General features: G+C 43.7%; 1 protein-coding gene and 1 long non-coding RNA gene across 3 annotated transcripts in view; one reads left to right on the plus strand and one right to left on the minus strand.

Moving 5' to 3' along the window:
• The window catches only part of LOC141085257 (zonadhesin-like), a 79,803-nt gene that overhangs the window by 37,722 nt on the left and 15,987 nt on the right, over window positions 1–26,094 (minus strand). The gene's annotated exons all lie outside the window — the stretch shown is intronic.
• Window positions 7,221–25,953, plus strand: LOC141085258 (uncharacterized). The gene is made up of 3 exons (XR_012231254.1): window positions 7,221–7,387; window positions 22,379–22,417; window positions 25,738–25,953. It is a non-coding gene; the product is annotated as an uncharacterized lncRNA (long non-coding RNA).

A 26,094-nucleotide genomic window follows, 5' to 3' on the forward strand; every position in this document is an offset into this window, starting at 1 on the left:
TGGGTCTCCTACCATACAGTCCCTTTTCATTCAGATGCCGACGGATTGTACGGGTTGACACCGTTGTACCCTTGGACTGCAGGGCAGCTTGAACTTGTTTGGATGTTAGTGGAGGTTCTTTATCCAACATCCGCACAATCTTGTATTGAAATCTCTTGTCAATTTTTCTTTTCCGTCCACATCTAGGGAGGTTAGCCACAGTGCCATGGGCTTTAAACTTCTTGATGACACTGCGCACGGTAGACACAGGAACATTCAGGTCTTTGGAGATGGACTTGTAGCCTTGAGATTGCTCATGCTTCCTCACAATTTAGTTTCTCAAGTCCTCAGACAGTTCTTTGGTCTTCTTTCTTTTCTCCATGCTCAATGTGGTACACACAAGGACACAGGACAGAGGTTGAGTCAACTTTAATCCATGTCAACTGGCTGCAAGTGTGATTTAGTTATTGCCAACACCTGTTAGGTGCCACAGGTAAGTTACAGGTGCTGTTAATTACACAAATTAGAGAAGCATCACATGATTTTTCGAACAGTGCCAACACTTTTGTCCACCCTCTTTTTTATGTTTGGTGTGGAATTATATCCAATTTGGCTTTAGGACAATTCTTTTTGTGTTTTTTCATTTAAGACAAATTAAATGAAGATAATAATACCAAAGAATTTGTGTTTGCAATCATTTTCAGGAAGAAACTGAGTATTATCTGACAGAATTGCAGGGGTGTCAATACTTTTGGCCATGACTGTATATACCTATTCTACAGGTATACATGTACTCTATCTTTGATATTATAACATGTCAGTATGATTTTACTGTATAGCCGCATATGAATTGCCGGCTTTTCAAAGGACACGGTGTGTATTTCTCGCAAGTCACACTGATAGTCTGTGTGGTATCCGTTTTTTTCTCGCACCCATAAACTTGCATTGGCGAGTCTCGGACGACAAACGGTGCAAATCGCAGCATGCTGCAATTTCAATCGCACGTTTTAATAAACGAATGATGGAAGCTGCCCCACAGATTAACATTTGGAAAAAAAAAGTAAAATAATTCAGCTCACCCCTTATGGTCGTCCTCCTGCATTTGGGATTGGGAGAGTATGAGTGTGACTGTGTGAATGTGAGTGTGTGTTAGTGGAAGAGTGTGAGTGTATGATTGTGAGTGTGTGAGTGTGACTGTGTGAATGTGAGTGTGTGTTAGTGGAAGAGTGTGAGTGTATGAGTGTGAGTGTGACTGTGAGTGTGTGTGGGAGTGTGTGAGATTGTGAGTGAATTTTACTCCTGGTTGCATAACTGCAAGCAATACTATGAGCATGACCACAACCATAAAAACACGTGCAAGACAACCAGGTACGTTTGCTTTGTGTGCTATCACTCAATAATAAATGGTGAAAGCAAACTAGCCAAGGTGGGAGCACGCTTAGGCGAGTTTCACACTAGCGTATGGAGGAGCTGCGGAGGGATGCCGACTTCCGCCGTGAAGCTCTGCCCATGGCCGCACCTCCTCTGGTCAGCTTCGTCCCACGTCAGCATGCGGCCTGTGTACCCTATCTTTAGCATTAGATATGCAGGCTGTGCCGATGTATGTGGATGCCTCCGCATGCGTCGTTTTGACGGTGCGGTGACCGCACCAAAATGCAAACTAGCCAAGGTGGGAGCACGCTTAGGCGAGTTTCACACTAGCGTATGGAGGAGATGCGGAGGGATGCCGACTTCCGCCGTGAATCTCTGCCCTTGGCCGCACCTCCTCTGGTCAGCTTCGCCCCACGTCAGCATGCGGCCTGTGTACCCTATCTTTAGCATTAGATACGCAGGCTGTGCCAATGTATGCGGATGCCTCCGCATGCGTCGTTTTGACGGTGCGGCGACCGCACCAAAATGCAACATGTTGCGTTCGGCGCAGGTCACCGCACCGCCATTTCTAGGCTGTCTAAAGCAATATGGTGTGGTATAGAGGGGTATAAGTTTATGATGTCACAGGTTAACCACGAAAAACATTTTTCCCATTTCATATTTTGAAAACTTTGCACCAAGGTATTTTTGTCTCGTATAAAACCTGGTATTTCCTTCACCAAAGGTTGCAGAAAAAAGTCAATCCATTCCCGTACTTTTTCTCCCATAGACCCAATACCTGATTTAATTGGTCTGAAAGGGGGGGAAGGGAAACACCTTTATGGATTTTAGGCAGGAAGTGATAGATTGGCATAACTGGTGAATTTACTACCATGATAATCAATTGATTTTTGATCAAAAATTCCTTCCCTCAAATCCTCCTGCAACAATCTGTCTAATTTAGCTTTTAACTTTATAGAAAGCAGTCTGGTCCTTGGCTAGGGGGATATAAGTTGTTCTGTCTCCGACATTTAATTCATAATCCCTGATTATCTGCATGTTAATGTTTACAGTGTTTTCTGGCTCCATAACCGTAGTGTTATTGTGTGTTTTACTTTCACTATGCTATTTCCCTCCATTTGCAATGCATCCTGGTAGCCTTTTACAAAGGATTATAGTTAGTTCAGTCCCCATTTTCCCTCAGGAAGCATCTCATTTTTCTTCTTCCCTTGTGACAGCATCGCTGGTATGTATTTATGCTTCCTGTATCCAATTCCTGTCTCATAATAGCCTGCTTAACCCCTTCACCCCCAAGGGTGGTTTGCACGTTCATGACCGGGCCAATTTTTACAATTCTGACCACTGTACCTTTATGAGGTCATAACTCTGGAACGCTTCTATGGATCCCGGTGATTCTGACATTGTTTTCTCGTGACATACTGTACTTCATGTTAGTGGTAAAATTTCATTCAAATAACTTGCGTTTATTTGTAAAAAAATGGAAATTTGGCAAAAATTTTGAAAATTTCGCAATTTTCCAACTTTGAATTTTTATGCCCTTAAATCACAGAGATACGGCACACAAAAAACTTGATAACTAACATTTCCCACATGTTTACTTTACATCAGCACAATTTTGGAACCAAAATTTTTTTTTGTTAGGAAGTTATAAGGGTTAAAAGTTGACCAGCGATTTCTCATTTTTACAACACCATTTTATTTTTAGGACCACATCACATTTGAAGCCACTTTGAGGGGTCTATATGATAGAATATACACAAAAGTGACACCATTCTAAAAACTGCACCCCTTAAGGTGCTCAAAACCACATTCAAGAAGTTTATTAACCCTTTAGGTGCATCACAGGAATTTTTTTGAATATTTAAAAAAAAATGAATATCTAACTTTTTTTCACAAAAAAAATACTTCAGGTTCAATTTTTTTTATTTTACCAAGGGTAACAGGAGAAATTGGACTGCAAAAGTTATTGTGCAATTTGTCCTGAGTACGCTGATACCTGATTTGTGGGGGGGAACGACTGTTTCGGCGCATGGCAGAGCTCAGAATGGAAGGAGCGCCGTTTGACTTTTTCAATGCAAAATTGGCTGGAATTCAGATCGGACGCCATGTCACGTTTGGAGAGTCCCTGATGTACCTAAACAGTCGAAACCCCCTACAAGTGACCCCATTTTGGAAACTAGACCCCCCCAAGGAACTTATCTAGATATGTGGTGAGAACTTTGAACCCACAAGGGCTTTACAGAAGTTTATAACGTACAGCGGTACAATTAAAAAATCATATTTTTTCCACAAAAATGATCTTTTCACCCCAATTTTTGTTTTCCCAAGGGTAACAGGACCCTAAAAGTTATTGTGCAATTTGTCCTGAGTATGCTGATACCCGACATGTGGGGGTAAACCACTATTTGGGCGCATGGCAGAGCTCGGAAGGGAAGCAGCGCCATTTGACGTTTTTGGCTGGAATTGAGATCGGACACCATGTCGCGATTGGAAAACCCCTGATGTACCTAAACAGTGGAAACCCCCCACAAATGACACCATTTTGGAAACTAGACCCCCCAAGGAACTTATCTAGATGTGTGGTGAGCACTTTGAACCCCTCAGTGCTTCACAGAAGTTTATAACGCCCGGGCGTGAAAATAAAAAATTCGTATTTTTTCCACAAACATGATCTTTTAGTCACCATTTTTTTTATTTTCCCAAGGGTAACAGGAGAAATTGGACCCCAAAAGTTGTTGTCCAATTTGTCCTGAGTATGCTGATAAAAATAGTTTTTGTATCACCACATATTGAGAGCTATAATTTTTCCGTATTTTGACCCACCGAGTCATGTGAGGTCTTATTTTTTGCGGGACGAGTTGACGTTTTTATTGGTACCATTTTCGGGCACGTGACATTTTTTGATCGCTTTTTATTCCGATTTTTGGGACGCAGAATGAACAAAAACCAGCGTTTCATGAATTTCTTTTGGGGGAGTGCGTTTACACCGTTCCGCGTGCGGTAAAATTGATAAAGCGGTTTTATTCTTCGGGTCAGTACGGTTACAGCGATACCTCATTTAGGTCGTTTTTTTATGTTTTGTCGGTTTTATGCAATGAAAACTATTTTATATAAAAATTAATTATTTTTGCATCGCTTTATTCTGCGAGCTATAACTTTTTTATTTTTTCGCTGATGATGCTGTGTGGTGGCTCGTTTTTTGCGGGACAAGATGACGTTTTCAGCGGTACCATGGATATTTATATGCGTCTTTTTGATCGCGCGTTATTGCACTTTTTGTTTGGCGGTATAATAAATCATTATTTTTTGCTTCGTTTTTTATTTTTATTTTTTAAGGGGTTCGCTAAAGGGGTTAACTAATGGGACAGTTTTATAGGGCGGGTCGTTACGGACGCGGCGATACCTAATATGTGTACTTTTATTGTTTTGGTTTTTTTTATTTTCAAAAAATGAATTTATTGGGGAATAATTTTTTTTTTTTTCACTAATTTATTTGGCGATTTTTTTAAAATTATTTTTACACTTTTTTTTAATTTTTTTTTTACTTTATTACATAGTCCCAGGTGGGACATCACTGTCCTGTAACAGATCGCTGATCTGTCACATCACAGATCACTGTGACAGATCAGCAATCTGTCACAGGCAGTGCACAAGGCTTCCTCATGCCTGCGCTTTGCAGGCACTGAGGAAGCCAGCTTCCTCCAGGCCCCTGTCACCATCTTGGATCCGGGGGCCTGGAGGAAAGGAGTCCCCCGCAGCAGCGCTGCACATTGCGCTGCCGTGGGGGGCTCAGGGAAGCACGGAGGGAGCCCCCTCCCTGCCGATGCTTCCCTTTAACTCCCGGTACACCGCGATCATGTTTGATCGCGGTGTGCAAGGGGTTAATGTGTCGGGGGCGGTCCGTGACCTCCCCTGACACATAGTGCCGGGTGTCAGCTGTGATAATCAGCTGACACACGGCCGCGATCAGCGGCGCTCACCACGTGGGCGCCGCTGATCGCGCTAGACGTACTATCCCGTCCATGGGCATAGGGGCCCGGGTCCCATGGACGGGATAGTACGTCTGATGTCAGGAAGGAGTTAAATAGTTCTCCCCTGGTTAGCTATTAGTGCAGATGATGTACTAAGTATATATGAATCCCTGATGAACCCAGTATTGATTGCATGCATATATGTTTTTGTTTGTAGTTTCACCGCATCAATATACCATCACATTCAATAAAGCACAGATTCAACTACAGTCTCCTTATTGGACCCCATTATAGCGGTTTAGCTGCCTGTATAGCTACAGGAATTCTGCTTCATTTAGTGAGGAAAGGACATAAGTGCTAGTATCTTGCAAGATTCTATAATTTTCCTTAAAATATAAGGATGATATCAACACTACTGTTCCCCCACCCTTATCTGCCTTTCTAATAACCAGGTCATCATTGGTTCGGTCCGATGGGCGATGCAGGTCCGGGTCCGGTGCCTCCTATCTTCATGCGATGACGTCCTCCTCTTTGCTTCTGTCGCGACCTACTTCACCTGCCCTGTTGAGGGCAGAGCCAAGTACTGCAGTGCGCAGGCACCAGGAAAGGTCAGAGATTTCATATACTATGAAAATCCACATATTTCCTGGTTAAATTAGCTGAATTAATACATAGAAGGATTTTATGGGTTATCAAACAGAAAGGCTGAATAACATCAAATTAATCCTTTATTTTACTAATACCTAAATTAAGACAATGAGATAAACAGTGAGATACAGAATGAGGCCGGGACCACACATACAAGAAACACGGCTGAGTCTCGCATGTTAATCCAGGCACTGCCGCCAGCACTCAGGAGCAAAGGGTGCCGCTGCATAGCAATACATGGAGCCGCACGCTCCGCTCCCGAGTGCCGACGGCAGTGCTGGGTATTAACATGCGAGACTCGGCTGTATTCCGCTCATGTCTGATCCCGGCCTAATACTTAAGACTCATGGAAAAAGATTTGGACAAATCACAAGACAAGTTAAGTAAATGTCACAGGTGTTTGTGTGTGATCCTGGGTATGTCAGATCTGATTGTACCAACGGGATCTGCTGCTGAATATATTACATATTCAGGACACGTAGTGTCCAGAAAATCAAGAGTTAAAAGTTGTAGCAAAATATGCTCCAAAAATGCTTGTGCCTACAGCAGGGAAAATAATGTTTGCTTACAACCTTGTGCAAGACTTGTGACTTTCTACACCTGTGGCTTAGCTAGAGATAAGTGGACACATTCAGGAGACTGTTATTTGTTATTCAACATTTCAAAAAGTTGCTGCTTATGCATATAGATTCTAACCAATAAGAAAGAGACAAATGTACTTGAATATTTACTGTATTCTAGGAGTATAAAACGTCTGGCAGTGCATTCAAAAGTCAGACAACAACTTGACTTTGCGTTGTCTCCTTGCTGGACGACAAAATATAAATATATCATATTGTTAATCGTGGAAGTTGTCGAAACCTCACCTGATTTCCTAAGACGTATCAGTGAGTTACTATATTTTTCACCTGTGACTTGTTAGGATTTGTAAGAATAATAAGGAATGAGCTATCTCAGAAAACAAACAATAAGTTCCGTAAAATGCAGAGGACTTCACTTTTTCCAGAAACAGCGCCACTCCATTTAATGTACGTGTCAGGTATTGCACCTCTGGCATTGAGTTACATAAATCAATATTGGGTTTATTATATCATTGTCCTTCGCAGAAAAAAATATTAAACTGACACAAATAAAAGAATTTTAATATTTTGCTAAATTTCTATCATCTGAACAATAAGCTGTTTCAGAATAAAACATATACGGCTTCAATAAAGCATCATGTGTCCGATTCATACGGTTCAGGCTGCAAGAATCTTCTCTCACGTTTCATTGATTAGTTGAAATAATGTTTTTATGCATTTGCTTTAACAGCTGCTGATTGGTATAAAGAGCTGATTATATAATGCATGCAGTTGATATTTTTCAGACTAAGTAATTGCCGATGGCTCTGCTGAGACTTCTTCTACTGGTGATACTTGGTATGACAGAATTTTCGTTTTCTTTGTGCCCACCGCCCACCTTTTCCATTTCAGGCTGAAATACATACAGTCATAGCCCAAAAGTGTTGGCATCCTTGAAATTGTTCCAGAAAATGAAATTTTTCTCCCAGAAAAATACCATAATTACAAGTTTTACTATACACTATTTCCTTTAGGTGTATTGGAACAACAAAAAAAATTTAAACAAACGGCAAATTGGACATTATTTCACAAAAAAATCCTTAAATAGGACAAACAAAATTGTTGGCACCCTCAACTTAATATTTGTTTGCACTATATAGAATAAATAACTGCAATCAATCGCTTTCTATAACCATCAACAAGCTTCTTACACCTCTCAACTGGAATTATGGATGACTCTTCTTTCACAAACTCTTCCAGGTCTCTCGTATGTGAAGGTGCCTTCTCCCAACAGAAATTGTACGATCTCTCTACATGTGATTAATGGGATTTAGATCTGGAATCTTTGCTGTCACTTCAGAACTCTCCAGCACTTTGTTTCCATCCATTTCTGGGGCCTTCTTATAGTATGTTTGGGGTCACTGTCCTGCTGGAAGACCCATGACCTAGGAAGCAAACACAGCTTTCTGACATGGGACACTACATTGCCACCCAAAATCCTTTTTTTTTAATTAAAGTAATTTTTATTGAAATTTTTAATACAAAAAGGAAAAACAAAGAAAACAACAACCCGCAATAGAGGTACATACACCTCTAACCCCGCTCTCCCCTTTCTCCCAGTTTACAACCCCAATGCAAACAATATTTTAATGGTAAAATGGTATAGCTGATTACATATAGTGCCGCTCTGAAAATTGTTACAACAGTACAAAGGAAGATAACAACAGGTTAGTATAAGTCTCAATTAAAGAGCTACATATCTGAAGTCTCCTTATTGTAAGCCAAATCAAATTATAATGTAATCATCTCTGTCAGAGTCAAATCTTGTTCCACCTTTATATCATCGTATCAGGATAGACCCAACCTGAACCTGGTCAGCTCTCTCGACGCAAGACCAGAATGATCAATCCAACATGCCCATATTTTTTCAAATTTGGAAATAGATTCTCTCTTGCGATATATACCTCTTTCCAAATTAACTAACCAGTTAATTTTAATTACACATTCTGCAATTGAGGGGGTTTGGTGGGAGATCCAATACTGGGCTATCAATTTTCTGGCCATAAAAAGCATTCTAGATACAGCTAACTTCCCGACCTCTTCTATTGGCAAGTCTTCTATATATCCTAGGATGCATACAAAGGGGGTTCTTCTCAGCTCAACCGAATATACTCTATTAATTATCCCTATTACTCCTCTCCAGAACGCTTAAAGATTTGGACACGACCATAACATGTGCAGTAGGGTGGCTGTGTTTGTTCGACACCTTGGACAAAGAGGAGCGGGCCTAACTCCAATATCGAACAAAAACTTGGGAGTGCGATAAACTTGATGAATTACGTATAAATGTGACAAACGATTTGCTTCTCCCAGCGAGAGTCCGGGAACTCTTTCTAATATTTCTGACCATAAATTGTCCTCAATAGGACCAATATCTTGCTCCCACCTCTCCTTCGCACGTACAGGATGATTCAGAAGCACCAAATGCAGTATGTCCCTACAGTATATAAATGAGAAATCATCCCAGCTGTTCCTGTGGATTTTTCAATACGCCGTATAATCTTATTCTGTGGCATAGGTTTTCCTGCAATGTAAATACTTGTAAAATTCAGAATTCTGGATCCCAAATTCCATACGCAAATAAGTAAAATCTCTAATTCTATCTCCCTCCAATATATGTTCAATTCTACGTATCCCTCTTCGGGCCCAGCTCTCAAAACCCTCCAAGCGGCTGAGATTAGAAAGGGTAGGGGTATTCCATATAGAAGTATGTTGAGACACCCCTTTGCCCAAGAGATAAATGAATCCCCCAGCCCAAATGTATGTAGTACAGCCCAGAGAAATTCCCACTCAACAGAATCAAATGCCTTGGCTGCATCAAGAGAGCAGACCACCCTGTCTCCCGAGTTGTCGGCCGGTAATTGTAAATTAAGATATAACCATCGAATATTTGATCTGGAGGGCATAAATCCAGATTGATCTGTATGGATTAGGGAAGATATCACTCTGGTGGCTAATACTTTGGCAATAATTTTAACATCTGTAGGCATTAGGCAATAAAGGATCTTTGTCTGGTTTAAGGATAACTACAACTAGAGCCTCCTGCATTGATGGGGGTAGAGAACCAGTCCCAGCCACCCCCTGAAAGGTCTTAAGGAGCTGGGGAAGTAAAACATCTCCAAACTTTTTATAAATCTCCGCAGGTATGCCATCTGAACCCGGTGATTTATTATTGGGCATAGATACAACCGCATCTTATAATTCTTCCAACTGTAATGGGCTATTTAAGTAAATCCTGTCCGTGTCTGAAAGTGTGGGCAATGAAATAATATCCATGTAAGACATTATTTGTTCTTTGTTAGATTGTAACTTAGAGCTGTAAAGCTCTTTATAAAATTCAGAGAAAATTGTTAAGATTTTGTCAGGACAATTAACCAATACTCCATTTTGATCCCTGAGTGCTCCAATAAATGAATTCCCCCTCTGTGCCCTAGAAATTACTGCTAAGAGGTGGCCTGCCTTCTCCCCTTCTTCAAAAAATCTGTGCTGTGAAAATAATATTTTGGTATTAGCTCTTTCTTTAATGTGAGAGTCATACCCCTTTTGTGCCTCCTTCTGGGGCGCCCGCCTGGGCAGTGGGGTACTCGGTAACAGGCCGGTATCTCAGAGGGAAGTGTCACAGTAGCGGTGACCCGGTCCGTGGCCCTGGGCGTCCATGTAAAAGGGGTGAAACGTGTGGCTGATTAAAGTTTATAAGTGGATGATACGTGACGCTACCTGTGGTGCTTGGCAATGAAGGGGTTAAGCCGACACTGCAGGCAGATCCTCTGGGACAGAAGGTATAAGGCAGCAAGATCTAATAGCTCCCCACAGGTAGAGCTGTAGTCCCAGGGCAGTAGAAATAGGTGTTGAGGAAGAGGGTGCAGTGTTAGGCACAGAGATGTAGCAGTGCTGAAGGGGTTGCAGGAAGAAGGCAATGACACAACAGGGTGCAATTTCCTTTACCTTTACTTTGCTTTGCAAGTGCAGTACAGGATCCAGATTACAGATGGAACAGAGGCTGGCCAGCCTGGAAGCAACTTAGGAATCTCTCTATGCAGATGGGTTGTGTAGTCTCCTTTCTAGCGCTTATTTGAGGTACATACAGTACTGAGTTACACTGAAGTTCCTCTTGCTTGCTCTCTTTTGGAACTCCCTCATATGGCATTTTACCATGATATATACAGTCATATGTTAAAGTTTGGGCAACCCTATTTCTGGATTCAAATGAGGTTTATTGTACTAACAGAAAATGTGCAATCTGCATTTAAACAAAATTTGACCGGTGCAAAAGTATGGGCACACTTATCATTTTCTTGATTTGAACACTCCTAACGACTTTTTACTGACTTCCTGAAGCACTAAATTGGTTTTGTAACCTCATTGAGCTTTGAACTTCATAGCCAGGTATATCAAATCATGAGAAAAGGTATTTAAGGTGGCCACTTCCTCAAAACAACTCTCAAATGATCTGAAAACAAAGATTATTCAACATAGCTTTTCAGGGGAAGGATACAAAAAGTTGTCTCAGAGATTTAACCTGTCAGTTTCCACTGTGAGGAACATAGTAAGGAAATGGAACAACACAGGTACAGTTCTTGTTAAGCCCAGAAGTGGCAGGCCAAGAAAAATATCAGAAATGCAGAGAAGAAGAATGGTGAGAACAGTCAAGGACAATCCACAGACCACCTCCAAAGACCTGCAGCATCATCTTGCTGCAGATGGTGTCACTGTGCATCGGTCAACAATACAGCGCACTTTGCACAAGGAGAAGCTGTATGGGAGAGTGATGCGAAAGAAGCCGTTTCTGCAAGCACGCCACAAACAGAGTCGCCTGAGGTATGCAAAAGCACATTTGGACAAGCCAGTTACATTTTGGAAGAAGGTCCTGTGGACTGATGAAACAAAGATAGAGTTGTTTGGTCATACAAAAAGGCGTTATGCATGGAGGCTAAAAAACACAGCATTCCAAGAAAAACACTTGCTACCCACAGTAAAATTTGGTGGAGGTTCCATCATGCTTTGGGGCTGTGTGGCCAATGCCGGCACCGGGAATCTTGTTAAAGTTGAGGGTCGCATGGATTCAACTCAGTATCAGCAGATTCTTGACAATAATGTGCAAGAATCAGTGACGAAGTTGAAGTTACGCGGGGGATGGATATTTCAGCAAGACAATGATCCAAAACACCGCTCCAAATCTACTCAGGCATTCATGCAGAGGAACAATTACAATGTTCTGGAATGGCCATCCCAGTCTCCAGACATGAATATCATTGAACATCTGTGGGATGATTTGAAGCGGGCTGTCCATGCTCGGCGACAATCAAACTTAACTGAACTGGAATTGTTTTGTAAACAGGAATGGTCACAAATACCTTCATCCAGGAACTCATTAATAGCTACAGGAAGTGACTAGAGGCTGTTATTTTTGCAAAAGGAGGATCTACAAAATATTAATGTCACTTTTATGTTGAGGTGCCCATACTTTTGCGGTCAAATTTTGTTTAAATGCAGATTGCACATTTTCTGTTAGTACAATAAACCTCATTTGAATCCAGAAATATAACTGAGTCCATCAGTTATTAGATATATGAAACTGAAATAGCTGTTGCAAAAGCCAAAATTGTTATAAAGAAAAAAGGTTAACATTAATAGGGGTGCCCAAACTTTAACATATGACTGTATGTTTTATAGGGTGGTGTTTTTTGCTGGACCATGTCACAGTGCGTTGTAGTTTTACCGGTGCATTTGGATTTTTACCATCTGCTCTCTGTTTATGGTTATCACATGAAGTAAATAATTGTAGTCCTTTTTGTATTTAATAAAATATCTTTATATCTAATGAAAATATGCAGCTTTGTGGTTATGGGTTATAGGTTCCATTGTTGTTTGTGTATTTCTCAGTATGGCAGACAGCTGTAGCCTTCTTCTTCTGGCTCACACGTTGCTGTTGTGCCTCTGAGTCTTATGTGGGAACAGAGCATTTACAGCTTCCTATTCCTCCGGTCATCCAATTTATGCATCCTCCTTTTCCTCTTTAGGACTTGTTCTCCTGGTGACAAGGGGACTGCTGGTGCATGTTGATTGTAGTTCTTTTCTTGTTTTTGTCTCGCCTGAGCTAGACTCTTTTCTACGCACTCTTGTACTCTACGGTACTGTTGCTGCTGCTCTATATCCCAGTCAGCATCTGGTGATGTCACTTCAGGTGTTAGGACTCCCATATCCAAATCAATAGGCAGCTTGCCAGGCCTCGCTCTCATTAGGTAGGCTGGAGTGCAGTTGGTGGAATTCACAGGAATGTGATTGTTGAGGTCTACCAGATCTGGCAACTTCTCTGGCCATATTCCTCTCCTCCAAAGGCAAGGTCTTCAGTAGATCGATCACCACCTGATTCATCTTTTCACACATGCCATTGGTCTGTGGATGGTACAACCGTACAAGTTACAGAATTCCTGGAACACTTCCGCCTCAAAGGCTGGACCTTGATCTGTAAGCACTCGCTTTGATCCTTGACAGGCACGACTACCAGGAATCTCGAGTAGTGGTCAACGATGGTAAGAGCATAAACGTAGCCTGAATGGCTTGGAACCAGCTTCACATGGTCCAGGGCGACCAACTCAAGTGGTTGTTTGGTTATTATTGGCTGCAAAGGAGCTCGCTGGCTGTTACGGTCCTTCCTGCGCAGGTTGCATTGTCCACAGTGGACTCCCGGCACCAATTTTCATTGGCCTTCCTCATACCAGCCCAGTAGAATCTCTCCCGGAGCAAGGACTCCAACTTCTTCCATCCGAAGTGTCCAGCTCTATTGTGGTATGCCTCCAAGACCATTGATGCCTCTCTCTTTGGGACTACCACTTGCCAGACCAACTCATGAGTGCGGGCATTGATACTCCTCCTACACAGCTTTCCCTCATAGATGAAAAGCCTGCCTCTTTCCTTCCACAACTGCTGGGTTTCTTCAGGAGCATCTGGATCTGGGCGTGAGTCAGCTTGTGACAGTAGCTCCTTTACCAGGCGGACTGCGGGGTCGCCATCCTGGGTTTCTGCCCAGTCATGATGAGGCAATGGATTTAGGGTGGCCTCTTTCATGATAGATCATCTGTTTCTCACTCCTTGGGCACGTTGGGCCGCAATTGGCCGGTGGAAGGCAGGTAATACTATTTCTTCGAGTGCCTCATGGTCTTCTCCTGCATCTGGCAGATTGGGCATTCTGGACAGCGCATCAGCATTGGCATTCTTGTGCCCCGCTCGGTACTTGATGGTAAATTCATAGTTAGACAGCCGGGCCATCCATTGCTGCTCCAGTGCGCCTAGCTTTGCAGTCTCCAAGTGAGTCAACGGGTTGTTGTCCGTGAAGACGGTAAACTTGGCTGAAGCTAGGTAATGCTTGAATCGTTCAGTCACAGCCCAGACTATGGTGAGGAACTCCAGTTTGAAGGAACTGTAGTTGTCAGGGTTCCTTTTAGTGGGACAAAGCTTCTTGCTGGTGTAGGAGATCACTCTTTCTTTGCCATTCTGTACCTGTGACAGTACTGCTCCCAGTCCCACGTTGCTGGCATCAGTATACAAAACAAATGATTGGTCATAATCTGGGTAGGCCAGCACTTCATCTCCTGTGAGAGCCATCTTCAGTCGAGTGAAGGACCTCTCCAATTCCTCATTCCATTCAAATGTAGGACTCTTCTTCCTTGCTTTCTTGGGCTGGCCCACCAGAAGATTTTGCATAGGCGTGGCTATCTCAGTGAAGCCTTTGATGAACCTTCGGTAGTAGCCTACCAACCTGAGGAATTGACGCACTTCATGGAGGTTGCTGGGATTCTGCCAGTCTCGGATGACAGTGACTTTGTCAGGATCTGGTGCCACTTCTTCTGCACTCACCACATGACTGAGGTACTGTACCTTGGGCTTCAGGAGGTGGCATTTGGATGGCTTCACCTTCAGGCTAAAGTTGGACAATGCTTCAAACACCTCAGCCAGGTGTTTCAGATGGTCTTCATAAGTCTTGGAGAAAACAATGACATCATCAAGGTACAGCAGGACTGTCTCAAAGTTCTTGTGTCCAAGACAGCACTCCATTAGCCAATGAAATGTCCCTGGGGCGGTGCAGGGCCCGAACGGCATGTAGGTGAACTCGCAGAGACCCATTGGTGTGGTAAACGCTGTTTTCTCCTTGTCTGCCTCTGCCACGCGAACCTGCCAATATCCACTAGTGAGATCTAAGGTGGAAAAATAGTTAGCAGTTTTAAGTGCAGCTAATGACTCTTCAATTCCGGTTAATGGGTAGGCATCCTTATGTGTAATGCTGTTAATTTTGCTGTAATTAACAATCAACACACATTCTCATGGTACCGTCTTTCTTTTTCACAAAGACTATTGGAGCTGCCCAGGGGCTACAACTGTCTATGATCACCCCAGCCTCCTTCATTTTCCGCAGCATACTTTTGGCACATTGATATTGTGTTGGGGGTATAGGCCGGTACCTTTCTTTAATGGGTGGATGATCTCCAGTGGGGATATGGTGTTGAACCCCTTTTGCCTTCCCAAAGTCTAGAGGGTGTTTACTGAATACCCGCTCATACTCATGAGTCACTCGGTAAACCCCACTCTTTTGGTATGAAGGGGTGGAGTCAGTTCCCACCTGCAGCTGCTGACACTACTCCTCCAGCTGCTTTACAGAGCCTTTGTCCTCCACCTGGTTGGATGAGACCAAGGGCTCTGCATCACATATTGCGTTGTTACTGACGGTAAGCAGCTTAGCAACTGTGGCATACCGAGGTATTGTGGCCTCCTCTTCCCCACAATTCAAGAGACGTACAGGCACTCTCCCTTTGCGGACATCGACTACCCCTCTGGCTGTCAGGACAGTGGGCCGGCTATCAGAGTACACTGGCTCTACCAATGCTTGGTAATCTTTTCCTCTGAGGTCTATGGCTGCCCGACACCAAATTAACATTTCACATCTGGGGGGTATCACAATGGAGAAAGGATCACTCACTCTGACGCTGCCAATTTCTCCGCCAGACAGTTCTACTTGCTGTCTTTGCATCAGGGCCTTGATCTCCTTCTGCACGACTCGTTGTTCACTGGAACCAGCAGTCTCAGCCACCTGTTGCAACAAAGCAATAACCTCGGCAAGACAATTTTCAATCACATTAGTACCTAAGGTCATCATTGCTCGTTTAAATGACAGAATCTTGAGATGTGGCCTGCCTTGCAGCAGCGACGACAGATGGGACGTCCATTATGGTCATAGCGATCGTTGTCTCTCCCTCGGCGTGGCGGGATCCTCTTCTTCCGTAGCCACAGGACATCCTCTGGACTGGAGGCCAGCTGGATCTTCTCCTTTGAGGACACCTGCATGGACTGCACAGTTTTGGCAAGTGCAGCCATACTTTTGGCAAGCTCTTGGACCTGAAGGCGCAGTTCTGTAGATGGATCATTATCCAGAGTCTGTGCATCAGCCCCCACAGGGCTGGGAGAGAAAGATGCTGCTTCTTGGTGGTATGTGATCGCTGGGCGCCTAGGGGGCACTGGAATGCTGACATTTGTTCATGCAGTCCCCGGATAGCCCTGTCTTTGAAGTTTGCAAAGTCTAGGTCAGGGTTTTGTAGGGCTATGATGCGCAGCTGTGCTCTGTGGGTACTGGATAGGAGTCCTTCAATAAACTGCTCCTTTAACAGTCTGTCTCTATCTTTCACACTGTCAGGGTCAATCTGCTTTATGGCTCGCAGCACCTCCTGCAGGTTAAGAGCATAGCACTGTCCTGCACTCTCTGCCTACACCCAAAGAATCTCATTTTTATTTCAGCTGCAGTGCGGGCATCAAAGGTGCTTCTTAGCTTAGCCAGGATCTTTTTAACAGTCTCTTCGTCAGTGTCCTGCCAGGCTTTTACTTCCCTTTGTGCCGCACCAGTTAGCTGCCCAATAAGGATGTTCACTTTTTGGTTTTCAGACAGAGGATACACCTCAAACAAACTGCACAGTCTCTCTTTAAATTCACTCAGAGTATGTGACTCTCTTGAGTACTGCGGTAATCAGGCCGCTCCTGGTATATAGGGCATGGACAGCGGCATTATGGGGACTGCTGCGGTGGGCACTGATTCTTGCGGTGCTCTGAAGGCAGCGCTGGCTGCTGGATTCTGCGGTGCCATTGGAGCCACATCTTCGCTGGCCCCTGCATCTTGCAGTGCTGTGGGGGGTGGCGTCCACCGCTGCATCTGCTCTTGTCTCAGACATTCTCCTCCCCCCTAGTTAATGTTTGGCCAGGCCCTGGGTTGCGCTGGCTTACCGGCTGCCACTCTGCAGGCTGGTTGATTGGGTGACACAGGCCTCTGCCCCTCACTTCCCGCGCGCTGGCCTCTTCCCACGCAGCACTTCACTTTTTTGTGCTTTTAGTCTGGCTCCACCCACGACGGCCCGCTTCTTTGGCTTCCCGCGTGCGCCAAGCAGCGGGGTAATGGTGGCAATTGCGCAAATAGTCTATGGCACACAACACAGTCTCTGGCACACAGGACCCGGGGGCACCGGGCTCCATAAATCCTGTTTGTGATGCCAAAATGGGTCGCCTGCCAGAGCAGTGGGGTACTCAGTAACAGGCCGGTATCTCAGAGGGAAGTGTCACAGTAGCAGTGACCCGGTCCGTGGCCCTGGGAGTCCATGTAAAAGGGGTGAAGCATGGCTGATTAAAGTTTATAAGTGGATGATACGTGACGCCACCTGTGGTGCTCGGCAATGAAGGGGTTAAGCCGACGCTGCAGGCAGATCCTCTGGGACAGGTGGTATAAGGCAGCAAGATGTAATAGCTCCCCACAGGTAGAGCTGTAGTCCCAGGGCAGTAGAAGTACGTGTTCAGGATTAGGGTGCAGTGTTGGGCACAGAGATGTAGCAGTGCTGAAGGGGTTGCAGGAAGAAGGCAATGACACAATAGGGTGCAATTTCCTTTACCTTTACTTTGCTGTGCAAGTGCAGTCCAGGATCCAGATTACAGATGGAACAGAGGCTGTCCAGCCTGGAAGCAACTTAGGAATCTCTCTATGCAGATGGGTTGTGTAGTCTCCTTTCTAGCGCTTATTTGAGGTACATACAGTACTGAGTTACACTGAAGTTCCTCTTGCTTGCTCTCTTTTGGAACTCCCTCGTATAGCAGACAGCTGTAGCCTTCTTCTTCTGGCTCACACGTTGCTGTTGTGCCTCCGAGTCTTATGTGGAAACAGAGCATTTACAGCTTCCTAATCCTCTGGTTTCTGCTGCAGGAACATCAGTATCCATACAACCTTGGAGACCGGACTCCAGATCATGCGCTACAGCTAGAAGTGAGCCCGAACTCTGCTCAATCTTCCAGCTCCTCTCCTCACGTCCACACACCTTTCCCTCCTCACACGAACTAACTAATTTCCCCTTCCTGGCCTCCAGAGAGCAGCCCTTCTCCCAGTTTTGGTTCAGAGCTCGCTCTGCTGGCCCGGAGTGGGAACTGTGCTGTGTGTTGTATTTAACTGATAGAGAGACCCTTCATTGCTTCCAAGCATGACATCACACTCCCTAGGAGGAAGGTAATGCCACTGTGGCGACCATACTCCTGGGGGCGCCACACTTCCACTCCAACAAATCTCGTAATTTCCCTGTAGATATGTATTTATGCTCTGCCGCCTGGACACGTTCCCTAAGAAATACTCCAAACTGAATAGATTTAGTCTTGGACCTGCTGACCCCCTGAACTAAAGTCCCCCTCAAACAGGCTTTCATAGCATCCCATATCATATTAAGCGATACTTCACCAGTATCATTTTCACGAAAATAATGTTTGAGGGCAAGCGAGGTCGGCTCTATGTCTACAATCTGTAACCAAAAAGGGTTGAATGACCACAAATTATGAGAAAGACTCAAACCTGGTAGGAGGTTAAGACTAGTTAGTATGGGAGAGTGATCAGATAGTATTCTGGGTAAGTATGCAATTATGTCCATCATGTGCAATATTTCTTCCGAACCCAGGACCAAGTCTATTCTAGATAGAGTATTATGCGTTTTAGAATAGCACGAGAACTGCTTTGACTCTCCACAGATCTAACAATGAGAGCTCTGCCACCATCTCCCCAAATCTAGAAATAGGGTGATGTAGGCTTGCATCCGCATTGTGCTTATCCAGATATGGGTGAACGATGTTATTAAAATCCCCCATGCACATCACCGGGTTGAACCCCTGGGGTCCTTCCAATAATACCAGCTATAATATTCATGACAGTATTATTAAAAGGGGGAGGAATATGTACTATTATCAATAACAATTCCGTATTAAAAACTTTACAGTGAATACATACATATCTACCGTCTTGATTTATTGTAGATGCAATCAATATAAAAGGGATAGACCTATGGACCAAAATACTGACTCCTCTAGAATAACCCGAATATGTTGAGTGATATCCAGAGCTCATCCATGCACGAGTCAAGAATGATATTTTATCTTGTTCCAGATGAGTCTCCTGTAGGCACACTATTGCAGGAAAATGGGGTCTAATATAATCCATAACTGCCACCCTTTTAGTAGCATCCCCCAGACCGCGAACATTCCATAAAAGAAAGTTGACTTTACCCATCATTACAGTGAGACAGATAAATGGAATAAACAAATATGACTATCAGGTGGATTCCACCTGTTCTGGCATCTGAGAGCAGCACTAAGATCAGCAGCACATAAAAGTTATGAAAAAGAAAAACCTCAGTTAGAACAGCCACTACCATACCCCTTCCCACCCTTACCCACCCTGCAAACTGCAACCGCAACATGACAAAAAAGTCAATGTAAGAGCACCAGTTCATCCTGAAGCCGAAGAATGAAGCCAAGCCTACAGCTCTGAAAACGGAAAATGAAGTAATATGAAATTTAAAGAGATCCACCGGGACTGAATAATGGATAACAAAGTGGACAATCCACTGGGTCATAGTGGTTATGTTATAGTGACGATGGCCGAACTAATGATCCTAGATGACACATGCCATAACAAATATATTTCAGCATCGCTGTTCTTGTCTAAGCCGTTGCTGATTCGTGTCCAGCCGATGTGAAGCATCTTTACGATTTTCAAAACAGAATGTTTCATTCCAAGCTACCACTCTGAGCCTAGCCGGATACAGCATAGAGTATGAAACTTGGAGGTTCCTCAGGCGCCTTTTCACATTCGTAAATTGAGCTCTCAATTTGGATATTTCAACGGAGTAATCAGGAAAAAATGATATTCTGTGGCCATCTACCATTATAGAATCTTTATTTCTGGCCGCCCACAGGTCTTTGTAGTGGAGTAATTTCATTAAAACTGGCCTTGGGGGAGCTCCCGGTGGAAGGGGTCTGGTAGGAACCCTATGGGCTCGTTCCACAGCATAAAGTGGGGACAGGACCTCAGCATCAAAAATTTGGTGAATCCATTTCTCAAAGAATTCAGTGGGATTAGTTCCTTCTGTTATCTCCGGCACTCCAATAACTCTTACATTATTTCTTCTTAGTCTGTTTTCCAAGTCATCAACAGAGCTGACAGCTGCTGCTCGTGTCTGCGGGAAACTTGCGATATCTGTGGTACTTTATCCTCAAGGTCAGTAATCCTCCCTTCTGATGCTGCCATGCGATCATTAACTTCCTGGAGGCCCTGCCTCATGCCAGAGATTTCCTCTTTAATTTGACCTATTTGAGTACTGATGGATGACATGGCAGTGCCATAATGATTTGCGGCAGTTAGGATGTCCTCCAGTGTAGGCTCTGTACTCTGTTGGAATGTGGCTGAGATTGCAGGATTGTCCTGTGTACAGGAATGCAGTGGATGGGAGCTAGCACTACTCCCCCCATTCTCTCTAATGGCATCTTAGGAGTTAACCTGAGTGGAGTCAGATTTCTCCTGCAGCTGTTTATATGGGGCCTGGAAGCTCTTCTCTGATCCCCTGGCTACTCTGCCAGCCTCTCCACTGCATGTAAGGCTGCAGCCCTGCCTGCTTGGATACCTGTAGTAGACTCTGCAGCGCCAGCTTGGAAGGCTTCTGGTTTTCCCGCCGCTGCCACCTTTGACTTTTTATTTGCTCCTCCGTCCACAAAACCGTCTTCTGTGGGTACCAATGCAAGCAGGATAATCTTGGAAGTTATGAGGCTGTAAATCAACGCTGTTATGGCCCAGTGGAGTTAAGGATAAGCTATAGTTCCCAGAGCGCTCCCTCCCTATGTCTGCTCTCATCCTCAGCCAGGCCACGCCCCCATAAGCGTGCCACCTAAAATCCTTTGTTAATCTTCAGATTTCATCATGCCTTACACACAGTCAAGGTCCCCAGTGCCAGAAGCAGCAAAGCAACCCCAAAACATCTGTGAACCTCCACCATATTTGACTGTATGTACTGTGTTTTTTTATTTGTATTCCTCATTCTGCTTTTGTAAACAGTATAATGCTGTGATTTACCAAAAACCTGTATTTTCTTCTCATCTGTTCACAAGATACTTTCCCATAAGGATTTTGGCTTACTCACGTACATTTTGGCAAACTTCATTCTAGCTTTTTAATGTCTGTGTCAGTAGTAGGGTCCTCCAGGATCTCCTGGTATAGCGTTTCATTTAATTCCCATGTGGACAGATAGTTTGTGCTGACACTGATGCCCCATGAGTCTGCAGAACTTGCATTTCTTTGGAACTTAGTTGGACCTGCTTATCCAAAATTCAGACTATCCTGCGTTGTAACCTTTCATCAATTGTTATCTGACGTCCACGTCCAGGGAGATTAGCTACAGTGCCATGGGTTATAAGCTTCTTGATTATTTTGTGCACCATGGAAAAAGGAACATCAAGATCTCTGGTGATGGACTTGTAAACTTGAGATTGTTGATATTTTTCAACAATATTCATTCTCAAGTTTTAAGACAGTTCTCTTCTCCTCTTTATGTTCTCAATGCTTAGTGTGGCACACATAGACACACAATGGAAACATTGAGTCAACTTCTCCCCATTTTATCTGGTTTCAGGTGTGATTTTCATATTGGCCATACCTGTTACTTGCCACAGGTGAGTTTCAATGGGTATCACATGCTTAAAACAAAGTTATTTACCTACAATTTAAGAAAGGTGCTAACAATTTTGTCTGGATCATTTTTGTGATTTTGTGAGAAATTATGTTCAACTTGCCTTTTTTTCTCTGTTTTTGTGCTGCTCCAATACACACAAAGGAAATAAACTTGAGTATAACAAAACATGTGTCATTGCAATAATTTTATGGGAAATACTTCATTTTCTTGAACAATTTCAAGGATGCTAACACTTTTGGCCATGAATGTATAACAACTACTTGGTGTCCACAAATTGGCACATATAGCATAGACATCTCATTACATAGTATCAACAAATCAAGTGGTGCCTCATTTTTACTGCAAAACAATGCTTTGTACTAAGGAGGAGTAACACCCCTGAAGAGATGTCTGCAGGTGGATGATGGACTTAGATAATGTCCCTTGATATTCCAAGGCTTGTTAAAGGGTCAGACATTAATTTTAAGGGAAGAAGCCAATTTTGAGCTAACAATTTATATTCTAATACTGGCATTTATTTCTAGATTGTGTAATATATTAAACATGTGCCCCACTTTACAAACTCGAGTCCTTGGTGCAGATTATGACACCACCAACAATTGAATTGTCCCTTTATATGGATGTCTTCTATTTTCATACTGTGATCCAAAAAGTTTATGAGTAACTTAGAAAATATCAGTGACCTCAGCTGGGTGACAGTGAGCATGAAAAAAGTAAAACAAAAAAAAAAAAACCCTAATCTGTAACTTTTGCATTTCCACAGTTCTGCCATGTCTGAGCCAGAGACCACCAATATGTTCAGGTAAGGAGAATTTATTCAGGAAATAATGCATGAACTTGGGGAACACACATACCATGCACATACACTGCATACTGCACACACAGACCTAAATAAATATACGTATATAGATACACACAGATATACACCATGCTCACTTACATGCACTCCTTACAAATATGTATATACACACACATGTACATAGACACATAGAATATATGCTTTACATACATACACACACATATAAATGTAAAAAAAAACCTTCCTTCTTACCCCAAATGGGGTTGGGCTTTGCTGTCCTTTCTCATCCTCAGGTCATCTACCAGAGGCCTGGGAGTTTGAGGTTTCTGCACAGGATCTTAGTTGTTCTCAGCATTGCGCTTTTCTGGACAGAGAGCTCAGATGTTGCTCTTGGGATCTGTGGTAGTCATTCTTCCAACTTAAGGGGTCACTGCTCCAAGTGCTCCTATCACCACTGGAATCACTGCTGCCTTCACCTTCCACATCTTCTCGAGTTCTCCTTTGAGGCCATGGTATTTCTCCAGCTACTCATATTCCTTCTTTCTGATGTTGCTGTCACTTGGTACTGCCACATCTATTATCATTGCTGTCTTCTGATCCTTGTCTACTATGACAATGTCTAGTTGGTTAGCCCTCACCTGCTTATCCGTCTGGATCTTGAAGTCCCACAGGATTTTAGCCCTTTCATTCTTCACCACTTTTACTGGGGTCTCCCACCTGGACTTAGGGGGACTTAGCCCATATGCTGTGCAGATGTTCCTGCATACAATTCCTGCTATGTGGTTGTGGCGTTCATTATACGCTGTTCCTGCTTGCATTTTGCATCCTGCCACTATGTGTTGGATGGTTTCTGAGGTTTCGTTGCATAGTCTGCACCTTGAGTCTTGTCTTTTGTGGTAGATTCCTGCTTCTATGGATCTTGTCCTTAGTGCTTGCTCTTGTGCCGCTATGATTAATGCCTCTGTGCTGTCTCAGAGTCCAGCTTTCTCCAGCCATTGCTAGGGTTTTTCTGTGTCAGCCACCTCCATTATCTGTTGATGGTACATCCTATGCAGCGTCTTGTCTTGCCATGGCGCGTCATGTTCCTGTTCCTCCTTCCAGATCTGTTGTTGCTGCTGCATCTCATCTTTTGGTGCCATTTTTCAAATGTATTCCTGGATACACCTTGTTTCATCCGTGATGGTGGATTGGATGCTTATCAAGCCATGACCACCCTCCATTCTGGTGGTATACAATCTTTGGGTGCTAAACTTAGAGTGGAGACCTCCATGCATTGTGAGGAGCATTTGTGTCTTCACATCTGCAGCTTCCATCTCTTCTTTTGGCCAGCACACTATGCCGGCAGGGTATCTGATAACTGGTAGGGCATATGTATTGATGGCGCAAATTTTATTCTTCCCAATGAACTAGCTCTTCAAGACCTGTCTTACCCTTTGATGGTATTTGGATGTTGCTGCTTTCCTTGCCTCCTCATCGTGGTTACCGTATCCCTATGGGATGCTGAGGTACTTGTAGCATGTGTGTATATCTGCTATGTGCCCTGCTGGTAATTCCACTCCATAGGTCTTGACTATCTTGCCTCTCTTTATTACCAACTGGCCGCACTTCTCCAGTCCGTAGGACATCCCGATGTCTTCACTGTAGATCCTCGTCAGGTGGATCAGTGAATTGATGTCTAGTTTGTTTTTCGCATACAGCTTGAGGTCATCCATGTAGAGGAGGTGGCTGATGGTGCTTCCACTCTTGAACTTGTATCAATAGCCATACTCTGTAATTATCTGACTGAGGGGGTTCAAGCCTAGGCAGAACAGCAATGGGGACAGTTCATCACCTTGGTATATGCTGCATTTGATGGTCACTTGTGCTAGTTGTCTTGAGTTGACTTTCAATGGTGTTCTCCATAGCCCCATTGAGTTTCTGAATGCAGATGGGTTACTTTCAATCTTCCATTGAAAGGCCTGGAACTAGAGGAAAGGGAATGGCCAGTCCCACCTAGCTCTTGCAGTCATTCCTAAAACCTGGCCCTAAAATCCGTGCCCATTAAGGAATCTCTCAGCACTATATGTGCTCTCTGGGTTTCAAATCATTGAGGCTAGGCACCTCGGTGACACATTATCTCTAACCAGGACTTATCCAGCCATACAACATATTTTTATCTCTACAGAAACACAGTTATATTGAACATGCATAAGGGTATAAACACCTCAACAATATTGGTTGTCTCCATAAACCAAATTTTATGCTGAAGCACAATAGGGAAGATATGTTTTTATTTAACTGGAAAATGTCACGTGGACCCATCCTGTGTGACGCGACTCGCAGGCCGGTAACTATAAACAACAAGACGCGGCACGTGGTACAGTCCTGTGTGACACGGCCCGCAGGCCAGTAACTAAAACAACAAGACAAGGGGAAGGGAAAACAGTTACAATGGTGGGCCCTGCGATAGGGAAAGGGGACGTGGAGACCTCCTGCACTCCCCTGAGTCAGTGTCCCTAACACTCCTGACGTTCCCTATGCTGGTTCTGCACCTGGTGCCGCTCAGGATACCTGTCACCCTAGCACACCCTACACCTATCCCTTGCTAGGGAGCTGGGTGGCACAGACACTGGACCCACCGCTGTACTAATACACACGAAGAGAAAACACAAACAGGGAAACACCACTTAGCTTTACTCTGTTGCACTTGCTCCTGGCAACAGAGTCCACCACCAGAATACAGCTCTCCTCCTGAAACGCTGCCACCAAGCTCTGTCAGAGCTGCAAGGAAATCCCCTATGACTCCTTCCACACCAGGGCTAAGCCAGTGCTGCAAGGAACGTTCTCCAGCTCCTTTCTCCACCAAGGATGGTTGAAATGAATACTATCACCAACGGTGATTGCAACACCTGTGACTCTTTTATAGCAGAGCCAGCAATCACACCTGCATCATAAACATGTGCAATTAACTAAAGAAACAGAGTGCAATGACGCTCACCACCACTGGGGAGCAAATTTAGAACAAAAGACACCACAGTGCGATAATCCTAATGGCCACTGGGGGCAAAAATCAAACCTAAGCACAGAAAAAAAAGTTTACCTGTGCTTTATATCAGTCCTGATCTAGCATGGATCATGACAGAAAATTATTGTAGGAAAATTGTGAAGAGTAGCTCATACGGTGTAAGAATAAACAAACAAAAGAAATGAAGTTGAAATTATAAAAAAAAAGTCACAAAGACTGTAAAGTAGAAATCTTTGCAGTGCTTATTTTGCAACTTTTTTAGTTTCCTCTTTTCTCAAAACTTGTGATGGCAAATTTGACCCTTTTTCTAACTCTACAGGTCTTTATTGCTTACCGCACAGTACTCTCAGAAATGGATATTGTGATGAAATCTGTGAAGCTCCCAAGCAGCCGTGTCTTGAAAAGAGAACTCAGAACTGCTTTTGTGACAGTGGATTTGTCCGAGATCCCAATTCGGGTCAATGTATTTTGAAGGATCAATGTCCATATTAAATATCTGACACAATAAAGGGCACAGCTGTGTCCTGAGATACAATTATTATCTGTTTCTGTGATCTCACACTTTTCTAGAAAAGTAAATTAGAATTAAATGGGAATGAAAACAAAAATTAAAAATTAAATCTTCTCTGATCATAAAACTCGCACCCCCCCCCCAAAAAAAAAAAAAAATCTTATT

Source organism: Dendrobates tinctorius, unplaced genomic scaffold, assembly GCF_039654945.1.
Source record: "Dendrobates tinctorius isolate UK_male_01 unplaced genomic scaffold, ASM3965494v1 ptg000028l, whole genome shotgun sequence".
NCBI classification, from domain to species: Eukaryota; Metazoa; Chordata; class Amphibia; order Anura; family Dendrobatidae; genus Dendrobates; species Dendrobates tinctorius.